The sequence below is a fragment of the Somniosus microcephalus genome, chromosome 7, assembly GCF_052327205.1.
Source record: "Somniosus microcephalus isolate GS21.2 chromosome 7, FLI_Smic_1.0, whole genome shotgun sequence".
Lineage (NCBI taxonomy): Eukaryota > Metazoa > Chordata > Chondrichthyes > Squaliformes > Somniosidae > Somniosus > Somniosus microcephalus.
In genome coordinates this window covers 57,095,100-57,122,694 of record NC_140993.1, presented here as the reverse complement: position 1 = coordinate 57,122,694, position 27,595 = coordinate 57,095,100, and the positions used below count along the sequence as shown (strand labels likewise).

Genomic DNA, 27,595 nt, shown 5'->3' with positions numbered 1-27,595 from the left:
TAGGTAAGGACAGCAGATTTCCTTCCCTAAAGGACATTAGTGAACTACAATCTGATAGTTTCATGGTCACCATTACTGATACTAGCTTTTTTATTCCAGATTTATTTAATCAACTGATTTTAAATTCCACAGCTGCTGCAGTGGATTATCACGATTATCTGGATTATCAGTCCAGGTCTCTGGATTACTAGTCCAGTAACATAACCACTATGCTACTGTTCCCTTATGCAGCCTGTCTTTATAAATTAACCCTCTAAGCCCCAGTATCATTCCCGATAATGCTTTTATACGTATTTGGAATCTGTACCTAGTCTGTATATTTAGAATCTGTACCTAGTCTGTAGAACATGATTTAAAATCTCCGTCAATATGCATAGGATTTACCTGCCCGTGCACCCACCTCGCCCCATGAGTTATTCCTTGTGCAGATATAAAAGGTTCAACAGTTTTTCTTCTCGCTCCTCAAGTTGTGACGCTGCAACTGTGCAGGGTATAAAACGCTCTGTGGTTGTGTTGGCTCTTCATGACCCAGCTCGGTTTGCTTTAAGCGGCGTCACTCATTCCACCCACCCTCTTATATTCTTCTGTCTGTTGTACAGTTTTAACACAGTCAAAAAAAATATTGCTGACGGCTTTATAATCTATTGGGCCCCACTATCCTTCGCACCTGATGTTTATGTTAAAATAGAACCCTTCATGGCGAAGGGGACAAGGTTAATGCTGTAGGTCCTCAGTGTTTAAGAACATAACATAAGAACATAAATAATAGGAGCAGGAGTAGGCCAATCGGCCCCTCGAGCCTGCTCCGCCATTCAATAAGATCATGGCTGATCTGATCCTAACCGCCAATCCACTATCCATCGGATCACAGTGGCAACTTCTCAGCAGGGACAGAGTCCAAATGATGTATGATCTTCTATGTAAAATATCTCCAGATTGTACACATGGAGGCACTTACTGTCAATTAAAAAAAAAAAATTATGAAAATTGGCTCCACCTTCAGCAGAACTGCAAGTTTTCCCCACTTGGGTATTTCTGTTTGGTAATGACGTCGGTAGGGTTCTTAATGAATACTTTGCGTCTGTCTTCACAAAGGAGAGGGGCGAAGCAGACATTGCTATCGGGAGGGGGGGGGAGAGGAGTGTGAAATATTAGATGAAATAAACATAGTGAGAGAGGAAGTATTAAGGGGTTTAGCAGCTTTAAAAGTGGATAAATCCCCAGGCCCGGATGAAATGTATCCCAGGCTGTTAAGCGAAGCAAAAGAGGAAATAGCAGAGGCCCTGACTACCATTTTTCAATCCTCTCTGGCTTCAGGTGTGGTGCCGGAGGACTGCTAATGTGATACCCTTCTTTAAAAAAAGAGAAAAGGATAGACCGAGTAATTACAGGCCAGTCAGCCTAACCTCGGTGTTGGGAAAATTATTGGAAAGAATTCTGAAGGACAGGATAAATCTTCATTTAGAAAGACACGGATTAATCAAGGATAGTCAGCACGGATTTGTTAAGGGAAGGTCGTGTCTGACAAACTTGATTGAATTTTTTGAGGAGCTAACAAGGAGGGTAGATGAGGGTAGTGCGTTTGATGTGGTGTATATGGGCTTTAGCAAGGCTTTTGATAAGGTTCCACATGGCAGACTGGTCATGAAGTTAAAAGCCCATGGGATACAGGGTAAAGTGTCAAGGTGGATTCAAAACTGGCTCGGAGACAGGAAGCAGAGGGTAATGGTTGATGGGTGTTTTTGTGATTGGAAGGCTATTTCCAGTGGGGTTCCGCAGGGCTCAGTACTAGGTCCCTTGCTTTTTGTGGTATATATCGACGATCTTGACTTGAATATAGGAGGTATGATTAAGAAGTTTGCAGATGATACTAAAATCGGCTGTGTGGTTGATACTGAAGAAGGAAGCTGTAGACTGCAGGAAGATATCAATAAATTGGTCAGGTGGGCAGAACAGTGGCAAATGGAATTCAATCCGGAGAAGTGTGAGGTAATGCATTTGGGGAGGGCTAACAAGGAAAGGGAATACACGTTAAATGGTAGGACACTGAGTAATGTAGAGGAACAAAGGGACCTTGGAGTGCATGTCCACCGATCCCTGAAGATAGCAGGCCAAGTAGATAAGGTGGTTAAGAAGGCATACGGAATGCTTGCCTTTATTAGCCGTGGCATAGAATACAAGAGCAGGGGGGTTATGCTTCAACTGTATAAAACGCTGGTTGGGCCTCAGCTAGAGTACTGCCTGCAGTTCTGGTCACCACATTACAGGAAAGATGTGATTGCACTAGAGAGGGTACAGAGGAGATTTACAAGGATGTTGCTGGGAGTAGAGAATCTTAGCTATGAGGAAAGACTGAATAGGCTGGGTCTGTTTTCCTTGGAACAGAGGAGGCTGAGGGGAGACCTTATTGAGGTGTATAAAATTATGAGGGGCATAGATAAAGTGGATAGAAAGGACCTATTTCCCTTAGCAGAGGGGTCAAAAACCAGGGGGCACAGATTTAAAGTAATTGGGGAAGGTTTGTAGGGGATTTGAGGGGAAATTTCTTCACCCAGAGGGTTGTGGGGGTCTGGAACTCACTGCCTGAAAGGGTGGTAGAGGCAGAAACCCTAACCACATTTAAAAAGTACTTGGATGTGCACTTGGGATGCTGTAACCTGCAGGGCTATGGACCAAGAGCTGGGAAGTGGGATTCGGCTGGATAGCTCTTTGTTGGCCGGCGCGGACACAATGGGCCGAAATGGCTTCCTTCCGTGCTGTAACTTTCTATGATTCTATGATGATTTAAGGCAGGAGTTCCTGGATCCCAGCAGGAAAGTTGCTGGATCCTGTTAAGCACACCTGTAAATGGAGAATCTCTTCAGTTCTGTGAGTGAAGTTCAATTAGCCTGTGCAGGCAAGTCATGTAAGAGTCACCGAATTGGCTGACGTTGATGCCTGGCTTCCCCAGTTACTGAAAGCAAAAAAAAACCCTTTAAGGTAATAATCTCTGGATTGTTACCTGTGCCATGCGCCAATTGGCACAGGGATGAGCAGATTAAAAGGTTAAATGCGTGGCTGAAAGAGTGGTGTGGGAGGCAAGGGTTTTGCTTCATGGGCCACTGGCACCAATACTGGGGAAAGAGGGAGCTGTTCCGTTGGGACGGGCGCCACTTAAATCGGGTTGGAACCAGTGTCCTGGCGAATCAAATAATTCGGGCAGTAGACAGGGCTTTAAACTAATGAAGGGGAGGGGGGTGGGAGGATTCAGGAAAGAGTAAATTTAAAAGAAGCAAGGGAAATGTCAAAGTTCTAGAGCAGAGCAGAGTTTTGGTTAAAATAAGCAGAGTGGGTCAGGAAGGGACAGAGAGAGTAACAAAGGTAATAGGGCATCAGTGACTAAGGTGACATCAGGAAAAAATAGAAAAAGTCAAAGCGAAAGGCACTATATCTGAATGCGCGAAGTATTCGCAACAAAATAGATGAATTAATAGCGCAGATAGAAATTAACAGGTTTGATCTGATAGCCATTGCGGAGACGTGGTTGCAAAGTGACCAAGGTTGGGAACTAAATATTCCAGGATACATAACTTTTAGAAGTGATGGGCAAAATGGAAAAGGAGGAGGAGTAGCCCCGATAATAAAGGAAGGGATAAAGACAGTAGAGAGAAAGGATCTTAGTTCAGAAAATCAAGAAGTAGAATCAGTTTAGGTGGCGCTAAGAAACTGCAAAGGGCAGAAAACATTGGTGGGAGTTGTTTATAGGCCCCAAACAGTAGTTGTAATGTAGGGCAGTGTATAAATCAGGAAATTAGAGGCACATGTAACAAGGGTAATACAGTAGTCATGGGGGACTTTGATCTACATATAGACTGGGCAAACCAAATTTGCAGTAATAGTGTGGAGGACGAGGTCAGGGAATCTATACAAGATAGCTTTCTAGATCAGTATGTTGAAGAACCAACTAGGGAACAGGCTATTTTAGATCTTGTATTGTGCAATGAGAAAGGATTAATTAATAACCTTGCAGTAAAGGGGCCTTTAGGGAAGAGTGACCATAATAAGATAGAATTTTATATTGAGTTTGAAAGTGATTTAGTTAAGTCCGAAACTAGGATCTTAAACCTAAACAAAGCAAACTACGTTGGTATGAGGGGCAAGTTGGCTACGGTAGATTGGGAAACTAGATTAAAAGGTATGACGGAAGACCAGCAATGGCTAGCATTTAAAGAATTAATACATAATTTACAACAAATATACATTCCTTTAAGGCACAAAAATCCCACAGGAAAAGTGCTCCAACTGTGGCTAATGAGAGAAAATAAAGATAGTATTAGATTAAAGGAAGATGCCTATAATGTTGCCAAAAAGAGTAATAAAACTGAGGATTTTAGAATTCAGCAAAGGAGGACCAAGAAATTGATAAGGAAAGAGAAAATAGAATGAGAGTAAATTAGCAAGAGACATAAAAACAGATTGTAAACATTTCTATAGGTATGTAAATAGGAAGAGATTATGAACGTAAACGTGGGCTCATTAGAGGCAGAGACAGGAGAAATTATGTTGGGCATTAAGGAAATAGCAGAGAAATTAAACAAATACTTTGCATCGGTCTTCACGGTAGAAAACACAAAAAACTTTCCAGAAATAATGGAGAACCAAGGATCTAGAGAGAATGAGGAACTTCAAGAAATCAGTATAAGTAAAGACATATACTGGAGAAATTAATGGGACTAAGTGGCGACAAATACCCTGGACCTGATGACCTGCACCCTAAGGTTTTAAAAGCGGTTGCTGCAGAGATAGTGGATGCACTGGTGTTAATCTTCCAGAATTCCATAGATTCTAGAACAGTCCCCAAGGATTGGAAGGTAGCAAACATAACCCCGCTATTTAAGAAAGGAGGAAGAGAAAAAACAAGGAACTAGAGGCCAGTTAGCCTGACATCAGTAATAGGCAAAATGCTAGAATCTATCATAAGGGACGTGGTAACAGGGCACTTAGAAAATCGTAATATGATTAGGCAGAGTCAACATGGTTTTATGAAAGGGAAATCGTGTTTGACAAATCTGTTAGAGTTTTTTGAAGATGTAACTAGTAGGATGGATAAGGGGAAACAGTGGATGTAGTGTATTTGGATTTTCAAAAAGCATTTGATAAGGTGCCACACAAGAGGTTATTACACAAAATTAGGATTCATGGGATTGGGGTAATATATTAGCGAGGATTGGTTAATGGACAGAAAACAGGAATAAACCGGACTTTTTCAGGTTGGCAGGCTGTAACTAGCGGATCAGTGCTTGTGCTTCAGCTATTTACAATCTATATTAATGACTTAAATGAAGGACTCAGTGTAACGTATCCAAGTTTGCTGATGATACAAAGTTAGGTGGGTAAGTAAGCGGTGAGGAGGACGCAAAGAGGCTGCAGAGAGATATAGACAGGCTGACTGAGTGGGCAAGAACATGGCAAATAGAATACAATGTGGGGAAGTGTGAAATTATCCACTTTGATAGGAAAAACAAAAAGCAGAATATTTTTTGAATGGTGAGAGACTGGGAAATGTTTGCATTCAGAGGGACCTGGATGTCCTTGTACATGAATCACAGAAAGTTAACATGCAGGTACAGAAAGCAAATGGTATGTTAGCTTTTGTTACAAAGGGATTAGAGTATAAGAGTAAAGAAGTCTTACTACAATTGTATTGGTGAGGCCACGCCTGGAGTGCAATTCTGGTCTCCTTACCTAAGGAAATACATACTTTCTTAGAGAGAGTACAACGAAGGTTCACAAGACTGGTTGCTGGGATGAGGGGATTGCCCTATGAGGAGAGATTGAGTAGACTAGGTCTCAAACAAGTATACCGATTTGGATACTGTTGAGGGGGATGACTGACCAGGGGAAGGCAGCAGCAGCCAACTTCCTGGCACCAGGGGTGCTTCTGCTGCTCAGGAAGGGAGGAAAAAGAGTGGGAGAGCAATAGTGGTAGGGGATTCCATCGTAAGGGGAACAGATAGGCATTTCTATGGTCGTAGACATGACTCCAGGATGGTTTGTTGCCTCCCTCGTACCAGGGTCAAGGATGTCACTGAACGGCTGCAGGGCATTCTGAAGGGGGAGGGTGAACAGTCAGAGGTCGTGGTTCACATTGGGACCAACGACATGGGTAGGAAGAGGGATGAGGTCCTGCAGCAAGAATTTAGGGAGCTAGGTAGCAGATTAAAGAGCAGGACCTCAAAGGTTGTAATCTCTGGATTACTCCCGGTGCCACGTGCTAGTGAGTATAGGAATAGGAGGATAGAGCCGATGAATGCGTGGCTAAAGAGTTGGTGCAGGAGGGAGGGCTTTAGTTTCCTGGATCATTGGGTCTGCTTCTGGGGAAGGTGGGACTTGTACAAGTCGGACGGGTTGCACCTGAACCAGAACGGGACAAATATCCTTGCGGGGAGATTTGCTAGCACTGTTGGGGGGTGGGGGGGTTTAAACTAACTTGGCAGGGGGATGGGATACAGAGTGGAGCTATAATAGGGGGTGATGTACAACCAAATATAGAGGAAAAAACAAGTCAGCTTGGAAGGCAGAGCAAATATGTAACGGCACAAGGGAGTAGGGCAAGGCTGGATGGCATTTATTTTAATGCAAGGAGTCTTGCGAATAAGGTGGATGAACTGAAGGTGTTGATGAACACATGGGAGTATGATATTGTTGCTATCACGGAGACATGGTTGAGGGAGGGGCAAGACTGGCAGCTCAATATTCCAGGGTATAGAATCTTCAGGCGAGACAGAGGGGGGGGGGGGTTAAAAGAGGAGGGGGTGTCGCAATATTAATTAAGGAGTCAATTACTGCTGTAAGAAGGGATGATATATTAACAGGTTCCTCTAATGAGGCCATATGGGTAGAACTTAAAAACAAAAAGGGGGCAAGCACTTTGCTGTGAGTGTACTATAGGCCCCCAAACAGTCAGGGGGAGATAGAGGCAGATATGTAGGCAAACCTCAGAGAAATGTGCAAATAATAGGGTAATAATAGTGGGGGATTTCAACTTCTCCAATATTAACTGGGACAGTCAGAGGGTGCAGAATTCTTAAAGTGCATCCAGGAGAGCTTTTTGAGCCAGCATGTAGAAAGTCCTACGAGAGAGGGAGCGGTACTAGACCTAATTCCAGGGAATGTGGCCGGGCAAGTGGTAGAAGTGTTAGTAGGTGAGCACTTTGGTGACGGTGACCATAATTCGGTGAGATTTAAGGTAGTCATGGAAAAGGACAGAGATGGACCGGAAATAAAGGTTCTAAATTGGGGAAAGGCCGATTTTAATATGATAAGGCAGGATCTGGCCAAAGTGGACTGGGATCAGCTACTTGTAGGAAAATCCACATCGGAGCAATGGGAGTCTTTCAGAAAGGAAATTGAGAGAGTACAATGGCAACATGTTCCCGTAAAGGTCAAGGGTGGGACCAACAAGCCCAGGGAACCTTGGATGTCAAGGGATATACGAGAATGGATTAGGAAAAAAAGGGGGGCTTTTGGCAGATACATAGGACTAAAGACAGAGGATGCCCTAGAGGAGTATAAAAAGTGCAGGGGGATACTTAAAAAAGAAATTAGGAGAGCGCGGAGGGGCCATGAAATAACACTGGCGCGCAAAATAAAGGAAAATCCTAAGGTGTTTTATAAGTATATTAAGGGCAAGAGGATAACTAGGGAAAGAGTAGGGCCCATTAGGGACCAAAGTGGCAATCTGTGTGTGGAGCCAGAAGATGTAGGTGGGGTTTTAAATGAATTTTTTGCATCTGTGTTCACTATGGAGAAGGACGATGTAGACATAGAAATCGGGCAGGGGGACTGTGATATACTTGAACACATTAGCATCGAGAGGGAGGAGGTACTAGCGGTTTTAGCAGGCTTAAAAGTGGATAAATCCCCAGGCTCGGACGAGATGTATCCCAGGCTGCTGTGTGAGGCAAAGGAGGAGATTGCAGGGGCTCTGACACAAATTTTCAGAACCTCTCTGGCCACAGGGGATGTGCCAGAGGACTGGAGAACAGCTAACGTAGTACCATTATTCAAGAAGGGTAGTAGGGATAAACCAGGGAATTACAGGCCAGTGAGCCTAACATCAGTGGTAGGGAAATTATTGGAAAAAATTCTGAGGAACAGAATTAGTCTCCACTTGGAGAGGCAAGGATTAATCAGGGATAGTCAGCATGGCTTTGTCAAGGGAAGATCATGTCTGACTAATTTGATTGAATTTTTCGAGGGGGTGACTAGGTGTGTGGATGAGGGTAGTGCAGTGGATGTGGTATACATGGATTTCAGCAAGGCTTTCGATAAAGTCCCGCATAGGAGACTGGTCAAGAAGGTAAGAGCCCATGGGATCCAGGGTGCCTTGGCACATTGGATCCAAAACTGGCTTAGTGACAGAAGGCAGAGGGTGATGGTCGAAGGTTGTTTTTGTGACTGGAAGCCTGTGTCCAGTGGGGTACCGCAGGGATCGGTGCTGGGTCCCTCGCTGTTTGTGGTCTACATTAATGATTTGGATGTGAATGTAAAAGGTATGATCAGTAAGTTCGCAGATGACACGAAAATTGGTGGGGTGGTAAATAGCAAGGAGGGTAGCCTCAGTCTGCAGGACGATAGAGATGGGTTGGTCAGATGGACGGAACAGTGGCAAATGGAATTTAACCCTGAAAAGTGTGAGGTGATGCATCTTGGAGGGACTAACAAGGCAAGGGAATACACAATGAATGGTAAGACCCTAGGAAAGACAGAGGATCAGAGGGACCTTGGTGTGCATGTACATAGACCCCTGAAGGCAGCAGAGCAGGTGGATAAGGTGGTTAAAAAGGCATATGGGATACTTGCCTTCATTAGCCGAGGCATAGAATATAAGTGTAAGAAGTCACACAACACCAGGTTATAGTCCAACAGCTTTATTTGAAATCACAAGCTTTCGGAGCGCTGCTCCTTCATCAGGTGAAGTGGAGAGATGCATAAAGACACAGCTTATATAGTCAGAGAATAAAGCCAGATGATTACAGGTAATCTTTCTAACTGCCATTTATCACACCTCGGCATAGAGATAATCACAGCAATCAAAGGTGTGAATGGTGTCCAAACAGGTCAGTCAGGAAAACATTACATCAAAGAACAATGAGGTACGGTCACAAGGGGTCAAATGTTGCAGATGCTGGGGTCTGTATGAAAAACAAAAAAACAGACAAAAGACATTTTTTTTGCTGGAAATCACAGCAGGTCCGGCTGCATCTGTGCAGAGGGAACAAGCCAACGACGACTCGAGTCTGGATGACCCTATGTCATGTGGGGTTACATGTAGCGTGACATGAACCCAAGATCCCGGTTGAGGCCGTCCTCATGAGTGCGGAACTTGGCTATCAGTTTCTGCTCGACGATTTTGCGTTGTCGTGTCTCGAAGGCCGCCTTGGAGAATGCTTACCCGAAGATCGGAGGCTGAATGTCCTTGACTGCTGAAGTGTTCCCCGACTGGGAGGGAACACTCCTGCCTGGCGATTGTTGCGCGGTGTCCGTTCATCCGTTGTCGCAGTGTCTGCATGGTCTCGCTGATGTACCATGCTCCGGGGCATCCTTTCCTGCAACGTATGAGCTAGACAATGTTGGCCGAGTCACATGAGTATGTACCATGTACCTGGTGGGTGGTGTCCTCACGTGTGATGATGGTATCTGTGTTGATGATCTGGCATGTCTTGCAGAGGTTGCCGTGGCAGGGTTGTGTGGTGTCGTGGTCGCTGTTCGCTGCGACAGTCTCAGTACTCAACACCAACAACAGGCAATCTCCAGACACCATCCTACAACTCATCCGCTTCATCCTTGACCACAATGTCTTCACCTTCAACAGCCAGTTCTTTACCCAAACACACGGAACAGCCATGGGGACCAAATTCGCACCCTAATACGCCAACATCTTCATGCACAAGTTCGAGCAAGACTTCTTCGTTGCACAGGAACTCCAACCAACGCTATACACCAGATACATCGACGACATTTTCTTCCTATGGACCCACGGCGAAGAATCACTGAAAAGACTACACGATAACATCAACAAGTTCCATCCCACCATCAAACTCACCATGGACTACTCCTCAGAATCTCCATCAAAGACGGACACCTCAGCACTTCACTCTACCGCAAGCCCACGGACAACCTCACGATGCTCCACTTCTCCAGCTTCCACCCTAACCACGTTAAAGAAGCCATCCCCTATGGACAAGCCCTGCGAATACACAGGATCTGCTCAGACGAAGAGGAGCGCGATAGACACCTACAGACGCTGAAAGACGCCCTCGTAAGAACGGGATATGACGCTCGACTCGTCGATCAACAGTTCCGACGGGCCACAGCGAAAAATCGCATAGACCTCCTCAGAAGACAAACACGGGACACAACCAACAGAGTACCCTTCGTCGTCCAGTACTTCCCCGGAGCAGAGAAACTACGCCATGTTCTTCTCAGCCTTCAACATGTCATCGATGACGACGAACACCTCGCTAAGGCCATCCCCATGCCTCCACTACTCGCCTTCAAACAGCCGCCTAACCTCAAACAGACCATCGTTCGCAGCAAATTACCCAACTTTCAGGAGAACAGCGACCACGACACCACACAACCCTGCCACGGCAACCTTTGCAAGACATGCCAGATCATCAACACAGATACCATCATCACACGTGAGGACACCAGGTACATGTTACATACTCATGTGACTCGGCCAACGTTGTCTACCTCATACGTTGCAGGAAAGGATGCCCCAGAGCATGGTACATCGGCGAGACCATGCAGACACTGCAACAACGGATGAACGGACACCGTGCAACAATCGCCAGGCAGGAGTGTTCCCTCCCAGTCGGGGAACACTTCAGCAGTCAAGGACATTCAGCCTCCGATCTTCGGGTAAGCATTCTCCAAGGCGGCCTTCGAGACACACGACAACGCAAAATCGGCGAGCAGAAACTGATAGCCAAGTTCCGCACTCATGAGGACGGCCTCAACCGGGATCTTGGGTTCATGTCGCGCTACATGTAACCCCACATGACGTAGGGTCATCCAGACTCGAGTCGTCGTTGGCTTGTTCCCTCTACACAGATGCAGCCGGACCTGCTGTGATTTCCAGCAAAAAAAAATTCTTTTGTCTGTTTTTTTATTTTTCATACAGACCCCAGCATCTGCAACATTTTACCCCTTGTGACCCCACCTCATTGTTCTTTGATGTAATGTTTTCCTGACTGACCTGTTTGGACACCATTCACACCTTTGATTGCTGTGATTATCTCTATGCCGAGGTGTGATAAATGGCAGTTAGAAAGATTACCTGTAATCATCTGGCATTATTCTCTGACTATATAAGCTGTGTCTTTATGTATCTCTCCACTTCACCTGACGAAAGAGCAGCGCTCCGAAAGCTTGTGATTTCAAATAAAGCTGTTGGACTATAACCTGGTGTTGTGTGACTTCTTACATTTGTTCACCCCAGTCCAACACCGGCATCTCCACACCATAGAATATAAGAGCAGGGAGGTTATGATGGAGCTGTACAAAATGCTGGTTAGGCTACAGCTGGAATAATGTGTGCAGTTCTGGTTGCCAAACTATAGGAAGGATGTGATTGCTTTGGAGAGGGTGCAGAGGAGATTCACCAGGATGTTACCTGGGCTGGAGCGCTTCAGCTATGAAGAAAGACTGGACAGGCTGGGGTTGTTTTCCTTGGAGCAGAGAAGGCTGAGGGGGGACCTGATTGAGGTGTACAAAATTATGAGGGGCATAGATAGGGTAGATAGAAAGGAACTTTTTCCCTTAGTAGAGGGGTCAATAACAAGGGGGCATAGATTCAAGGTAAGGGGCAGGAGGTTTAGAGGGGATTTGAGGAAGAACTTTTTCACCCAGAGGGTGGTTGGAATCTGGAACTCACTGCCTGAAAGGGTGGTAGAGGCAGGAACCCTCACAACATTCAAGAAGCATTTGGATGAGCACTTGAAATGCCATAGCATACAAGGCTACGGACCAAATGCTGGAAAATGGGATTAGATTAGACCGGGCTTGATGGCCGGCGCGGACGCGATGGGCCGAAGGGCCTCTTTCTGTGCTGTATGACTCTATATTCCCTAGAGTTTAAAAGAATGAGAGGTGATCTCATTGAAACATATAAAATCCTTAAGGGCCTTGACAGGGTTAATGCTGAGAAAATGTTTCCCCTGGCTGGGGAATCTAGAACACGGGGTCACAGTCTCAGAATAAGGGGTCGGCCTTTTAGGACTGATGAGAAATTTCTTCACTCAAAGAATTGTGAATCTTTGAAATTCTCTACCCCAGAGAGCTGTGAATGCTCAGTCATTGAGTATATTCAAGACAGAGTTCAATAAATTTTGGGGAATTAAGGGCTATGGGAACAGTGCAGGAAGGTGGATTTGAGGTAGAAGATCAGCCATGACCTTATTGAATGGCAGAGCAGACTCGAAAGGCCAAATGGCCTACTCCAGCTCCTATTTCTTATGTTCTTATGTTTTGGTGTAGAAAGCTCTTAAAACATTAAGCTCAAGTAGCTCTTCAAGTTTATCCAGTGAGTAATGCTAAGTTAACTGATCACAGTCGGGCATTGGTAGAGGTGCTAAAATTGGCCTCGGCACACGTGCACATGTTGTCAGTTAAGGACAAACGAGTTTGGCTGTGGTGCCCTCTACAGTTCAGTCGCCTACTGACACTCAAGTCTTGTATGTGAATGATGGCCACTTGGGTGAAGTATCATTGATTGACCAATGTGAAACCATACCCCACTGAGGACTTTTTTCATCCCTCTTGCTGTACCACCCTTGAATTTACATTGGAACTGGAGTAGGCCATTCAGCCCCTTGAACCTACTGTACCATTCAGTTCGATCATAGCTGAAAATGTTCCGTTGTCCTCGCAGCCACAGCATTTTGGGGGAGAGAATTCCAGATTTCAGCTGCCCTTTGTGCGAAAAAATGTTTCCTGATTGTCGCTAGAAGGTATTTTTAGAAGTAGCTTAGGGTGACTCACCAATGTTTCTTTCCTTTCACTTGATAGAATAGAAGTGCCTGATCATCTGCTTTATGACAGGCCCAGAGTACTGCAGACACTCTTTCTATTGGTTAGATTAGATAGTTGCTTGAAAAAGAGAAATTACATAGAATTTACAGCGAAGAAACAGGCTATGCGGTCCAACCAGTCCATGCCGGCATTTACGCTCCACTTGAGCCTCCTCCTGTCTTTCCTTATCTAATTCTATCAGCTTAACCCTCTAGTGTCAGCTGTGGCTCAGTTGGTAGCACACTCACCTCTGAGTCAGAAGGTTATGGGTTCAAGTCCCACTCCAGGGACTCGAGCACATAAAGCTAGGCTGACGCTCCAGTGCAGTGCTGAGGGAGTGCTGCACTGTCAGAGGTGCCGTCTTTCAGATAAGACGTTAAACCGAGGCCCCGTCTGATCTCTCAGGTGGACCTGAAAGATCCCATGGTGCTATTTCGAAGAAGAGCAGGGGAGTTATCCCTGGTGTCCTGGCCAATATTTATCCCTCAACCAACCTAACAAAAAAATCAGATTATCTGGTCATTATCACATTGCTGTTTGTGGGACCTTGCTGTGTGCAAATTGGCTGCCGCGTTTCCCACATTACAACAGTGACTCCACTTCGAAAGTACTTCATTGGCTGTAAAGCGCTTTGAGACGTCCGGTGGTCGTGAAAGGCGCTATATAAATTCAAGTCTTTTTTTCTTTTTTATTCCCTTCTCCCTCGTGAATATCTAGCCTCCTGTTAGATGCTTCTATACTATTCGCCTCAATCACTCCCTGTGCTAGCGAGTTCCACATTCTCACCACTCTCTGGGTAAAGAAGTTTCTTCTGAATTCCCTGTTGGATTTCTTGGTGATTATCTTACATTGATGGCCTCTAGTTTTGTTCATCCCCACAAGTGGAAACACTCTCTGTTTACTCTCTCAAAACCTTCCATAATTTTAAAGACCTCTATTAGGTCATCCCTCAGGCTTCTCTTTTCAAGAGAAAAGAGACCCAGCCTGTTCATCCTTTCCTGATGGGTATAACCTCGCATTTCTGGTATCACCCTTGTAAATCTTTATTGCTCCCTCTTCAGTGCCTCTACATTTTTTTAAATTTATGTTAACCAGAATGTACAAAGTACTCCAAGTGTGGTCTAACCAAGGTTCGATACAGGTTTAGCATAACTTCACTACTTTTCAACTCTATCCCTCTAGAAATAAACCCTAGTGCTTGGTTTACTTTTTTGTGGCCTTATTAACCTGTCGCTACTTTTAGTGATTGGTGTATTGGTACTCTGTTCCTCTACCCAATTTAGATTCTTATTTTCCAAGTAATATGTGACCTCCTTATTTTTCTTACCAAAATGTAATACCTCACACTTATCTGTGTTGAAATTCATTTGTCAATTATCTGCCCATTCTTGTAATTTGTTGTCCTCCTCAGTATTGACTGCCCCCCAAATTTGGTGTCATCTGCAAATTTAGAAACTTTTTTTTATTCCAACATCTAAATCATTAATATAAATTGTGAACAACAGTGGTCCCAGCACTGATCCTTGTGGGACCCCACTTTCCACCTTCGGCAACTCTGAATAGCTACCCTTTACCCCTACTCTCTGCTTTCTGTTTTGAAGCCAGCTAACTATCCATTATGCTACTTGTCACCTGACTCTACATGCTCTCACCTAATTCATCAATCTATTATGAGGCACCTTATTGAAGGCCTTTTGGAAATTGCCCTTGTCTACTCTCTCTCTCTCTCTCTCTTACCTCTTCAAAGAATTCAGTGAGGTTGATCAAGCAAGACTTTCCCTTTTGAAATCCATACTGACTATTCATTATTATATTTTTAGTTTCTAGATGTTTTTCCATTTTTACTACTTTCTCCTTAAGGAGGAATTCCATTATTTTTCCTACCACCGATGTTAAGCTGACCGGTCTATAGTTCCTTGGCCATGTTCTAGCTCCCTTCTTAAATATGGATATTACGTTAGCTATCTGCCAGTCCTCTGGCACTGCACCTTCTTCTAACAAATTATTAAATATGTGTAATAGTGCATCTGCAATCTCTTCCCTAGATTCTTTTAAAATGCACGGATGTAATCTGTCCAGACTAGCGGTTTTATCCTCTTGAGTTTGATTAGTTTATTTAACATTTCTCTTTTTATATTAAATGCGGTTATATCGGCCCGAATATTCCGATCCCTACGGGTGGGTACGCGCTGTGTACCCACCCGTAGGGACATCGGAAATGCCGGTTTCAGGCATGCACTGTGCATGCGCTGAAAACCGGCATTTCCTATCTGTCAAGAATGCTCTTGACAGATCGGACACCTGCCCTGGAGAAGGGCCTCTGCGGGCGGATAGTTCCACTTTCTGGAGAACCTCCGCCCGCAGAAAACCCTTAGAAATCTTACGCCTGGTAAAAGCAGGCGAAAGGCCTGCTTTTACCAGGATAAGAGTTGAAAAAGTTTTTTAAAATTTCACTCATTTATCATTTAAAACTACTTTTAAAAAGGTAAGTTTATTTTTAGCCCCGTAAAAGAAACTTTAATTATTTTTTTCAACAAATTAAATTTTTGCTTAAAACATTTAGGCCTAGAAATTCACTATGGCCCCGCCAGCTGGCTAACGGCCAAAAGTTAGCGCTGGGCGCGGAGCCATGAGCGACCTTCCGATAGTCGCTTTTTGCGCCCCAAGTCGGAACCGGCCGCTATTCCAGGGTGTGCCCACCCCCGCTTGGGGCGCTGGAACTGAATTTCAGCGCTCTAAGTGCCGCTGCGCCACCCGATGCGGTGCGGCAGGCTGCGGTACTGCAGGCCTCCTCCTTCTCTTAAGGTGGAGGTGCCTGCAACGGGGAGATCGCCGCTGGATTGTGCCGGCAAATGAGCCCGGCACCAAGCAGAAGTGCCGGGCTCGCGGAAAGCAGCCGGCAATGCTGCGGGGGGGGGGGGGGGGGTGGAGGAGGCCGGGGAAGGAGGTGCGGGCAGGCGGCCGCCGAAAAAGCGGCCGGCCGCACCTCCACCTTAAAGCGCCCCAGTAGCGCAGTAGTACGGCCCCGTTTTTCAATCGCTGTTTGCGGCCGCTGCAGAAGAGGCGGCCGCAACTAAATATGGGGTTTGGGCCGGAAGCGGGGCGGAACCAGGGCACTGCGCACACCGATGACGTCATCGGTGTCGGTGCAGCGCTACCGGCTACCGCCGCCATTACCGCAGCGCTGAATATCAGCGCACCCTCTTACACTGGCGCAGAAACCCTATTTGGGCGGTAACTGGGCGCAAAGCCCACTGAATTTCTAGCCCTTAATTTATTGTAATTTCAACTAATTTAAAAAAGGAGTTGGTTTTTTAAAATTTATTTAAAGTTTTACTATGTTTTTTCATTGATCTCCATTCATATATTTGACAGGTCTATCTGTCAAGTGTATGAAGGGAGATTCCCTTCTTTGATTGGCTCCCCATGGCCCACGTGATCCCAGGGACGCTTGCGAACCGCATGCACCCCTGGGATACGTGGGCCCTGCGCATTTCGAGTTGGAGAGGCCCAGCATCGGAACTATAAGCACCTCGGGAGCCCTCGGGTAAGTGCGTAGATTTTTTCCAGATCGGAGGTCTCTGACGCGGGAAGCCTCTGATCGGAAAATACGGCCCATCATTTCTAATCTCATCTTTTGATGTCGTGTCCACTTGATCTGTCTCCCTGTTAAATATTGAAGCAAAGTAATTATTTAATATTTCTGCCATTTTTGCTATCGCTGTCTGTGATTTTATCCTGTCCATTCCCTTAGTGACCCTATTCCCATCCCGACTTTCCTTTTGTTATTTATGTGCCTGTAGAATATTTTACTATTTTATTTTATGTTACTTGATCATTTAATTTCAAAGGAATATTAAACACTATGGAGAGGGAGCAGTAGAGTGGGATTAGATTCAGTGGCTCATGGAAAAAAACACTGGCAAAGGCTTGATGGGCTGATTGGCCTGTTCTCTGCCATTTTTGATTCCAGGTGCTCATTATCAGTGAATAGCGATTTCTGTAATAGCCTGATTCTTTGCCTTTAGAGTCAGGTTAGATTGCATATTTTGGAAAGAGGGGGCATGATTGACTGACCATAAGAAATAGGAGCAGGAGTAGGCCATTCGGCCCTTCGAGCCTGCTCCGCCATTCAATAATATCATGGCTGATCTTCTACCTCAACTCCACTTTCCTGCACTATCCCCATATCCCTTGATTCCCTTAATATCCAAAATCTATTGATCTCTGCCTTGAATGTACTCAACGACTGAGCATCGATAGCCCTCTAGGGTAGAGAATTCAAGTTTGTCCTTAACTGACAGCATTTGCACATGTGCCGAGGCCAATTTTAGCACCTCTACCAACGCCCTATTGTGATCAGTTAACTTAGCATTACTCACTGGATAAACTTGAAGAGCTTAATGTTTTAAGAGCTTTCTACACCAAAACATAAGAACATAAGAAATAGGAGCTGGAGTAGGCCATTTGGCCCTTCGAGCCTGCTCCGCCATTCAATAATATCATGGCTGATCTTCTACCTCAAATCCACCTTCCCGCACTGTTTTCATAGCCCTTAATTCCCCAAAATGTATTGACCTCTGTCTTGAATATACTCAGTGACTGAGCATTCACAGCTCTCTGGGGTAGAGAATTTCAAAGATTCACAATTCTTTGAGTGAAGAAATTTCTCCTTATCTCCGTCCTAAAAGGCCGACCCCTTATTCTGAGACTGTGACCCCTGGTTCTAGACTCTGCAGCCAGTGGAAACATTTTCTCAGCATCTACCCTGTCAAGCCCTGTAAGAATTTTGTATGTTTCAATGAGATCACCTCATTCTTCTAAACTCTAGGGAATATAGGCCTAGTCCACTCAATCTCTCCTCATAGGACAATCCCCCCATCCCAGGAACCAGTCTGGTGAACCTTCGTTGCACTCCCTCTATGGCAAGTATATCCTTCCTTAGGTAAGGAGACCAAAACTGTATACAATACTCCAGGTGTTAACTTTCTGTGATTCATGTACAAGGACACCCAGTTCCCTCTGAATGCAAACATTTCCCAGTCACTCACCATTCAAAAAATATTCTGCTTTTCTATTTTTCCTACCAAAGTGGATAACTTCACATTTCTCCACATTATATTCCATTTGCTGTGTTCTTGCCCACTTGCTACATGTCTACATCCCCTGGCAGCCTCTTTGCATCCTCCTCACAAGTTACATTCCCACCTAGCTTTGTACCATCAGCAAACTTGGATATATTACATTTGGTCCCCTCATCCAAATCATTGATATAGATTGTAAACAGCTGAGGCCCAAGCACTGATCCTTGCGATATCCCACTAGTTACAGCCTGCCAACCCGAAAATGACACGTTTATTCCTACTCTCTGTTTTCTGTCTGTTAACCAATCCTCAATCCATGCTAGTATGTTACCCCCAATCCTATGAGCCCTAATATTGTTTAATAACCTCTTTTGTGGCACCTTTTCGAATGCCTTCTGAAAATCTAAATACACTACATCCACTGGTTCCCCCTTATCTATCCTGCTAGTTACAAACACGATTTCCCTTTCATAAATCCGTGTTGATTCTGCCCAATCCTGTTATTACTTTCTATGTGCCCTGTTACTACGTCCTGTTGAGATTATGCCAATCAGTAGCTTATCTCTAGTCTTTCAAATAATCAGGATCGACTGCAAACCAATATGTTGGGTATATTGTGTTTAATCAGAGTTTAAGACGAAATATAACATGCTAGTTATACAGCAAAAATATACGTCTATGACAAGCAGCTGGTACCAGTCCCGATCGGAACGACTGCTGGCGTGCATGAACAGTTCTCTGGCTTCCGGCCTCTCGTCTAGAACCTCCGAGTTGGTGAGCATGGGATCACTTTCAAAAGAGCGTTCGACTAGCCCAACTTCTGCTTGGCTCTCCCCTCCACTGTCTGTGTGGGCGAGCACTCCGGGTGTTACTTTTATTCTCTTTTTAGGGGTGGGCCTGAGGCCAAATTATTGACAAGACCATTTAACCTATAGAGGTTCCCCATAAACCTCATTACCCAATGGTAATGAGTTCTTTGTCTCGATTCTTGAATGAAAGCCCTCCCCAAAAGGGTCCCATGACCTCATTCAATTTGTCTTATTGTTTAATCTTTCTGAAGGTTCTTCCTTTGGAATTCGTGTCTTATCTCTCTTTGTCCCTATCCTCTCTGGCACAGCAAGTACAAGGCCTGACCTCGTACCCTTTTAATCAGGAGGTCCAAGCCAGAGCTGTCCCACTTCAGCCAGTCATTATCTCACTTCCATCTAGCAAACGGCCCCATCCTAAGATGGATACCTTAACCTCCTCAGATTCCTTTCATGCTATGTCTTTTATCCTAATTAACTTTTAATTATCCTTACAAGCAGTTTTGTTAAGCTAACTCCAATTCCTACCTTTAGCATTATATCATGGTTATTAGCAATAATAGAAGAAACGTAGGCATTGAGCCTTAGTTGGTCCAATTAGAGATATATAAACAAAGTTGAAACCCTAACTTGAAAACAGCAGATAGCTAGCTTGAAAACAAGATTATTTATGACCGTCACACTGCAGAATGCTATAACATCCGCAGGGAACCAAAACACAAGCAGATTCTAAGCATTTATCTAATTATTCTAAGACTAGTCCGAAGAGATGTTGGCCTATAAATTCGGTGACGCCCCGCCAGCGCGTTTGCGCCGGAAATTTAGCGCCCGCCGCCGAGCCAGTTGTGCCCGCCCCAAATTCACTTTCAGCGCCCCAAAGCGGAAGCGGGCGCTGGTACAGGGTGTGTCCGCCCCGCTTGGGGCGCTGAAAGTGAATTTCAGCGCTGCCGGTCCCGCTGCGCCACCCGATGCGGAGCGGCAGGCTGCTGTACTGCAGGCCTCCCCCTTCTCTTAAGGGGGAGGTGCCTGCAACGGCCGGAGCCCTGTTGAAAGTGCCGGCAAAAGAGCCCGGCACAACGGCGAAGTGCCGGGCTCCACGGAAACCAGCCGGCAATGCCGCGGGGGGGGGGGTGGTGGAGGAGGCCGGGGAAGGAGTTGCGGGCAGGCGGCCGCCAAAAAAGCGGCCGGCCGCACCTCCGCTTTAAATAGCGCCTCTAAGGCTGCAGCACGGCCAGGTTTTCAAAACGTTGTTAGCGGCCGCCAGGGAAGAGGCGGCCGCTACTGAAGATGGGGATCGGCGTGGTTTCGGGCGGTACCGGGGCGCTGCGCACACCGATGACGTCATCGGTGCCGGCGCAGTGCTACCGGCTTACGCCGATTTAAAGGCCCACCTAATTTCAGCGGCGACGCAACTTCCGGCGCAACCCACTCTTGCGCCCCTAAATGGGCGCAAACCCAAGGGAATTTCTAGGCCGTTTTGTCTCCAGTTCTAATACCATCATGTAAACACAGCCTTATTTGCGTCACAATTTTATCCGCATAACCATATACATTTTGGACACCACTGATTTCTAACAGTCCTTAATAATAGATTCTAGCATTTTCCCTACTACTGATGTCAGGCTAATTGGTCTACAGTGGGGTTACATTTGCTACCTTCCATTCCGTGAGAACTGTTCCAGAATCTATGGAATTTTGGAAGATGACAACCAATGCATCCACTATCTCTATAGCCACCTCTTTTAAATCCCTAGGATGTAGGCCATCAGGTCATGGGGATTTATCAGCTTTTAGTCCCATTAATTTCCCCAGTACTATTTCCTTACTAATACAAATTTCTTTCAGTTCCTCATTCTCGCTGGACCCTTGGTTCTCCGCTATTTCTGGAATTTTTTTACGTCTTCTTCCGTGAAGACAGACACAAAGTATGTGTTTAATTTCTCTGCCATATCCTTATTCCCCATTATAATTTTTTCTGTCTCGGTCTAAGGGGCCTACATTTACTTTTGCTAATCTTTTCCTATTTACATACCTATAGAAACGTTTACAATCTGTTTTTATGTCTCTTGCTAATTTACTCTCATATTCTTTTTTCTCTTTCCTTATCAATTTCTTGGTCCCCCTTTGCTGAATTCTAAAATCCTCCCAATCCTCAGGCTTACTATTCTTTTTGGCAACATTATATATAGGCCACTTCCTTTAATCTATAACTATCTTTAATTTCTCTTGTTAGCCACGGGTGGACTGTTTTTCCCGTGGTGTTTTTATTCCTTAACGGAATGTATATTAGTTGCGAATTATTATTTCTTTAAATGTTTGCCATTGCTTTTCTACTGTCATATCTTTTAATGTAGTTTCCCAACCTACCTTAGCCAACTCACCTCTCATACCTACGTAGTTTGCTTTCTTCCGATTTAGGACCCTAGTTTCGGACTTAACTAAATCACTTTGAAACTCAACATAAAATTCTATCATATTATGATCACTGCTCCCCAGAGGCTCCTTTACTACAAGGTTATTAATTAACCCTGTCTCATTGCACAGTGCTAGATCTAAAATTGCCAATTCCCTAGTAGGTTCCTAGACATACTGATCTAGAAAACTATCTTGAATGCATTCCATGAACTCTTACTCTGCACTATTACTGCAAATTTGGTTTGCCCAGTCTATATGAAAGTTAAAGTCCCCCATAATTACTGTATTACCCCTGTTACATGCATCTCTAATTTCCTGATTTATACTCTGCCTGACATTACAACTACTGTTAGAGGGCCTATAAACTACTCCCATTAGTGTTTTCTGCCCCTTGTTCTTTCTTAGCTCCACCCAAACTGATTCTACATTTTGTTTTTCCGAGCTACGATCCTTTCTCTCCACTGTCTTTATCCCCTCCTTTATTATCAGGGCAACCCCCCTCCTTTTCTATTCTGCCTGTCTCTTCTAAAAGTCAAATATCCTGAAATATTTAGTTCCCAACCTTGGTCACTCTGCAACCACGCCTCAGTCATGGCTATTAAATCAAACCCATTTATTTCTATCTGTGCTATTAATTCATCTATATTGTTGCAAATGCTTCTTGCATTCAGATATAGTACCTTTGGCTTTAACTTTTTTTCTATTTTTCCCTGATGTCACTTTAGTCACTGGTGCTCTATTACCTTTATTAATCTCTCTGTCCCTTCCTGACCCAGTCTGCTTATCTTTACCCAGATCACTACTCTGCTCTGCAGCCTTGACATTTCTCTTACTGCTTTTGAATTTACCCTTTCCTGAATCCTCCCACCCCCCATTCATTAGTTTAAAGCCTTATCTACCTGATGCGCTATCAATTACTCATAAAAGACTGAGAGTTAAGAGAGTAACTAAAGGCTTTTATTAACAAAAGAATGAAGGTCTGCCTCGAGTGGCCGACCGGTCCAGAAATACAAAGGGCTGGGGAGCAGTCACCTTTATACTAGGACTTGTGGGAGGAGTCAGCCGAGGCATGTCCAGGCATGTACACAGTGGAATACAAACAGTGGTTTACCACATTCACCCCTTGTTTAAAATTGAGTCCGGCGGGGTGAAGTGTATTAAAAGTTAGTGTATTGGAGTCTCTCCGGAGGTCTTGTCTGCCGCTGTGATCGGCGTGGCGACGGCAGGGGTAGTGGAGCTTCCGGCGTCGAGTCCTGCGTGGGCTGTGGCACAGGCGTGTCGTCCTCGTAGATGTCGAGCGGGTCGCGGGGCCCAGGTCTGCCGTCTGCTGGGGCTGGATATCGGATCGTGGGGGGGTGTGGTAGTGAGTAGTGGGTTACTGCGGCCCCCGAGGGTGCAAGGTCTCTTATGGAGACTGTGTCCTCCCGCCCGCCCGGGTATGCAATGTAAGCATACTGGGGGTTGGCGTGGAGGAGGTCGACCCTCTTGACCAGGGGGTCCGTTTTATGGGTCCTCACGTGCCTTCTCAGTAGGACCGGCCCTGGGGACGTCAGCCATGGCGGTAGCGATGTCCCCGATGTGGACTTCCTTGGGAAGACAAACATTTTCTCATGAGGGGTGGCGTTAGTGGCAGTGCAGAGCAGTGACCGAATAGAGTGGAGCGCATCGGGGAGCACATCCTGCCAGCGGGAGGTTGGAAGGCCCCTAGACTTTAAGGCTAGCAGGGCGGCCTTCCAAACTGTCGCATTTTCTCTTTCCACCTGTCCGTTCCCCCGGGGGTTGTAACTGGTGGTCCTGCTTGTGGCAATACCCCTAGTTAGCAGGTACTGACTGAGTTCGTCGCTCATAAACGATGAGCCCCGGTCGCTATGGATATAGCTGGGGAAACCGAATAGGGTGAAGAGGTCGTTCAGACATTTAATGACCGTGGCACTGGTCATGTCCAGGCAGGGGATGGCGAACGGGAAACGGGAGTACTCATCAATAATATTGAGGAAGTACACATTGCGGTCGGAGGAGGGGAGAGGCCCTTTAAAATCAACGCGAAGGGGCGAGTGGCTTTTATCAGGTGGGCCCTGTCTGGTCCATAAAAGTGCGGTTTGCACTCAGCGCAGACTTGGCAGTTCCTGGTCATGGTCCTGACCTCCTCAATAGAGTAAGGCAGGTTGCGGGCCTTGATGAAGTGGAAGAACCTGGTGACCCCCGGGTGGCAGAGGTCATTGTGGAGGGCCCGCAGTCTATCGATCTGCGCGCTGGCGCAGGTGCCACGCGATAGCGCATCCGGGGGTTCATTGAGCTTCCCGGGCCGGTACAAGATCTCGTAATTGTAGGTGGAAAGTTCGATTCTCCACCTCAAGATCTTGTCATTTTTGATTTTGCCCCTCTGCTTGTTGTTAAACATGAAAGCAACTGAACGTTGGTCAGTGAGCAGGGTAAATCGTTTTCCGGCCAGGTAGTGCCTCCAATGACGCACAGCCTCCACAATCGCCTGGGCCTCCTTCTCAACAGCGGAGTGTCTGGTCTCCGGGCCTTGGAGGGTTCGTGAAAAGAAGGCCACAGGTCTCCCCGCCTGATTGAGGGTAGCGGCCAGGGCAAAGTCGGACGCGTCGCTTTCCACCTGGAAGGGGATGGATTCGTCCACTGCGTGCATGGTGGCTTTGGCAATGTCTTCCTTGATACGGTGGAAGGCTAAGCGGGCCTCTGCCGTCAAGGGAAAAGAGGTGGACTTGATCAGCGGATGGGCCTTGTCCGCATAGTAGGGGACCCACTGGGCATAATAGGAGAAAAACCCTAGGCACCTCTTCAGGGCCTTGAGGCAGTGGGAGTTCCATAAGGGGACGCATCCGGTCGGGGTCGGGGCCGATGACTCCGTGTTCCACAACACAGCCAAGGATGGCGAGGCGGTTTGTGCGGAATATGCACTTCTCCTTGTTATATGTCAGGTTCAGGAGTTGGGCGGTGCGGAGGAATTTTTCGAGGTTTGCGTCATGGTCCTGCAAGTCACGGCCGCAGATGGTCACATTGTCCAGATATGGGAAAGTGGCCTGCAACGCATTTTGATCTACCATCCGGTCCATCTCCCTTTGGAAGACGGAGACCCCGTTGGTGACGCCAAAGGGAACCCTAAGGAAGTGGTAGAGGCGGCCGTTTGCCTCAAAGGCAGTATACTGGCGGTCCTCAGGGCGGATAGGGAGCTGGTGGTACGCTGATTTCAGGTCAATGGTCGAGAAGACGCGGTACTGCGCGATCTGGTTGACCATATCAGCTATGCGGGGGAGTGGGTAGGCGTCCAGCAGGGTGTAGCGATTTATTGTCTGGCTGTAGTCGATGACCAGGCGCTGCTTCTCGCCGGTCTTAACGACCACAACCTGGGCTCGCCAGGGGCTGGTGCTGCCCTCAATAATCCCTTCCTTCAGGAGCCGCTCCACTTCGGTTTTAATGAAAACCCTGTCCCCGGCACTGTATCGCCTGCTCTTTGTGGCGATGGGCTTACAGTCGGGGGTGAGGTTAGCAAACAGTGGGGGGGGGGTGACTCTGAGTGTGGAGAGGTTGCACCTGGTGCGCGGCGGGCAATTTGGGAGCTGCTGGCTGCGGACTGTGAGTGGGGGTAGGGGTCCACCGTACGCCATCGTAACACTTTTAAGGTGGCACTGAAAATCTAACCCCAGCAGGACGGCAGCGCAGAGGTCGGGCAGGACCAGAAGTTTAAAATGATCGTACACGGTCCCGTCTACTACGAGTGTCACTACGCAGTAGCCGCCGATGTCCGCCGACTGGGACTCGGAGGCCATAGAAATCCGCTGGTGCGCAGGCAGGACTGGGAGAGAGCAACGCCGCACCGTGTCGGGGTGGATGAAGCTCTCCGTGCTCCCAGAGTCAAAAAGGCAGATTGTATCGTGGCCATTTACCTTAATGTCCATTGTGGAACTGGCCAGCTGGTGCGGTCTCGCTTGGTCCAGTGTAACGGATGCCAGCGTAGGGGTCGGTGTGTCGCTGCGGGTATCAGATGAGGCGGTGTTGGGGGCCTGCTGTGTTCCGGCTGTTGTCCAAGATGGCGGCGTCCATGATCCCCATGTGGCTGGAGGCGTCCAAAATGGCTGCTGTACCGGTGGTTCGCACATGGCCGGGGAGGCCCAAGATGGCGGCCCGCATGGCCCACACGCGGCGCTGCTGGGGTTCGGGGTGGCTTTGGCCCTGCAGGCGTTAGCGTAGTGTCCCTTCTTCCCGCAGCCCGAGCAGATCGCGTTTTTCGCCGGGCAGCGCGCTCTGGGGTGTTTTGCCTGGCCACAGAAGTAGCATTTCTAGCCTTGGGGCACTGCTGTCTGGCCTTGGGACACTGCTGCGGTAGTTGGGCCGTTGCTGGGGTGTGGCTGGGGTGGCACGGCGCTATGAGGCGGTCCTACCGTGTCCCAGGCTGTCATTCTCCGCGGCGTCCACGGTGCAGAGGAGTAGGCATCCATGCCCCGGTAGGCTGCATCCAATGATAGTGCGAGTTCAGAGGCCTTGTTGAGGTCGAGGTCACTCTGCTCCAACAGTCGCTGTCGGGTGTAATTGGATCTGTGGCCCGCTACAAAAGCGTCCCGGATAAGTTCCTCTGTGTACACGGCGGCCTTTACATCCTTACAACCACAGGCCCGGCCAAGCACAGACAGTGCCTGAAGGTATTCCACGGTCGATTCCCCAGGTTGTTGTTTACGACTCCCCAAAAGGTGCCTGGCGTACACTTCGTTCACTGGGCGCGTGTACTGGTCCTTGAGCTTGATAGCGTCCGCGTACGAGGTCGCGTCTTGGATGACCGAGTACACTCGGTGGTTCACTTGTCCTCGTCCGATTTGATTGCTGCGGAGGCGGTCAGGAATTTTTCGAAACACTTAAGCCAGTGAGTAAACTTGGTGGATGAGTCCGCCTCCCGATGATCTAAGTCCAGGCATGCTGGTGTGAGGATCTTCTCCATTATAAAAATGTTGTTAATAAAATTGATGCGCTATCAATTACTCATAAAAGACTGAGAGTTAAGAGAGTAACTAAAGGCTTTTATTAACAAAAGAATGAAGGTCTGCCTCGAGTGGTCGACCGGTCCAGAAATACAAAGGGCTGGGGAGCAGTCACCTTTATACTAGGACTTGTGGGAGGAGTCAGCCGAGGCATGTCCAGGCATGTACACAGTGGAATACAAACAGTGGTTTACCACACTACCGCCCTAGTTATTCGATTCGCCAGGACACTGGTACCAGCCCGGTTTAAGTGGAGCCTGTCCCAACGGAAGAGCTCCCTCTTTCCCCAGTACTGATGCCAGTGTCCCATGAATCGAAACTCCTTCCTCCCAGCCGCGACGAGATATCCTTAACCCTGGCACCGAGCAGGCAACACAACCTTCGGAACTCCCGGTCACGGCTGCAGAGAACAGTATCTCTGACTATACTGTTGCCTACCACGACAATATTCCTTTTCACTCCCCCCACTTGAATGGCCTCCTGCACCATGGTGCCATGGTCAGTTTGCTCATCCACCCTGCAGTCCTTGTTCTCATCCACACAGGTAGCAAATACCTCGTACCTATTGGTCAAAGACAAGGGCCAAGGCTCCTCCATCACTACATCCTGGGTCCCCATACCTTCCTGACTTGCAGTCACACCCTCCTGTCCCTGACCACTGACGAATGCTAAAGTACTACTTAACCTAAGGAGTGTGACTGCCTCCTGAAACAAAGTGTCCAGGTAACTCTCCCCCTCCCTGATGCCCCGCATTGTCTGCACCTCAGACTCCAGCTCAACAACTCTGAGCCGAAGTTCCTTTCTCATTCCATCTTCTCATACTAGATCCAATATTGAAACTGAAATTTGGCCCAAAGTCTAAAGCCTCTGGGAGTTAAGACATCAGTGTCAAAAACTGAAATAAAGACAGAAAATGCTGGAAAACACTCAGCAGGTCAGGCAGCATCTGTGGAGAGAGAAACAGAGTTAACGATGACCTTTCCTCAGTACTGGAAGATGTTACTACCAAAAACTGCATTGGCTAACCCTTGTTTTTGTGCTCAGAGATGTAACAATATAATATTGATAACAGGATAAAGAAAAAAAACAATACTTTGATATGTTACAGCAGCAGGATAAGAGGGGCAGGTTGTGTTTTGAGATGGGCAAGTTGAGGAGAGAGGGTGATCACCAACTGGAATGTGTTGACTCCTTGTGAGAAGAAATGGTATTCTGGATGGTTGAAATCAAATGAACC

At 46.8% G+C, this 27,595-nt stretch overlaps 1 protein-coding gene across 7 annotated transcripts in view; it reads left to right on the top strand.

Annotated features, from left to right (window-relative positions):
• phf20l1 (PHD finger protein 20 like 1) overlaps window positions 1-27,595 on the top strand; it is a 159,846-nt gene that overhangs the window by 90,563 nt on the left and 41,688 nt on the right. The gene's annotated exons all lie outside the window — the stretch shown is intronic.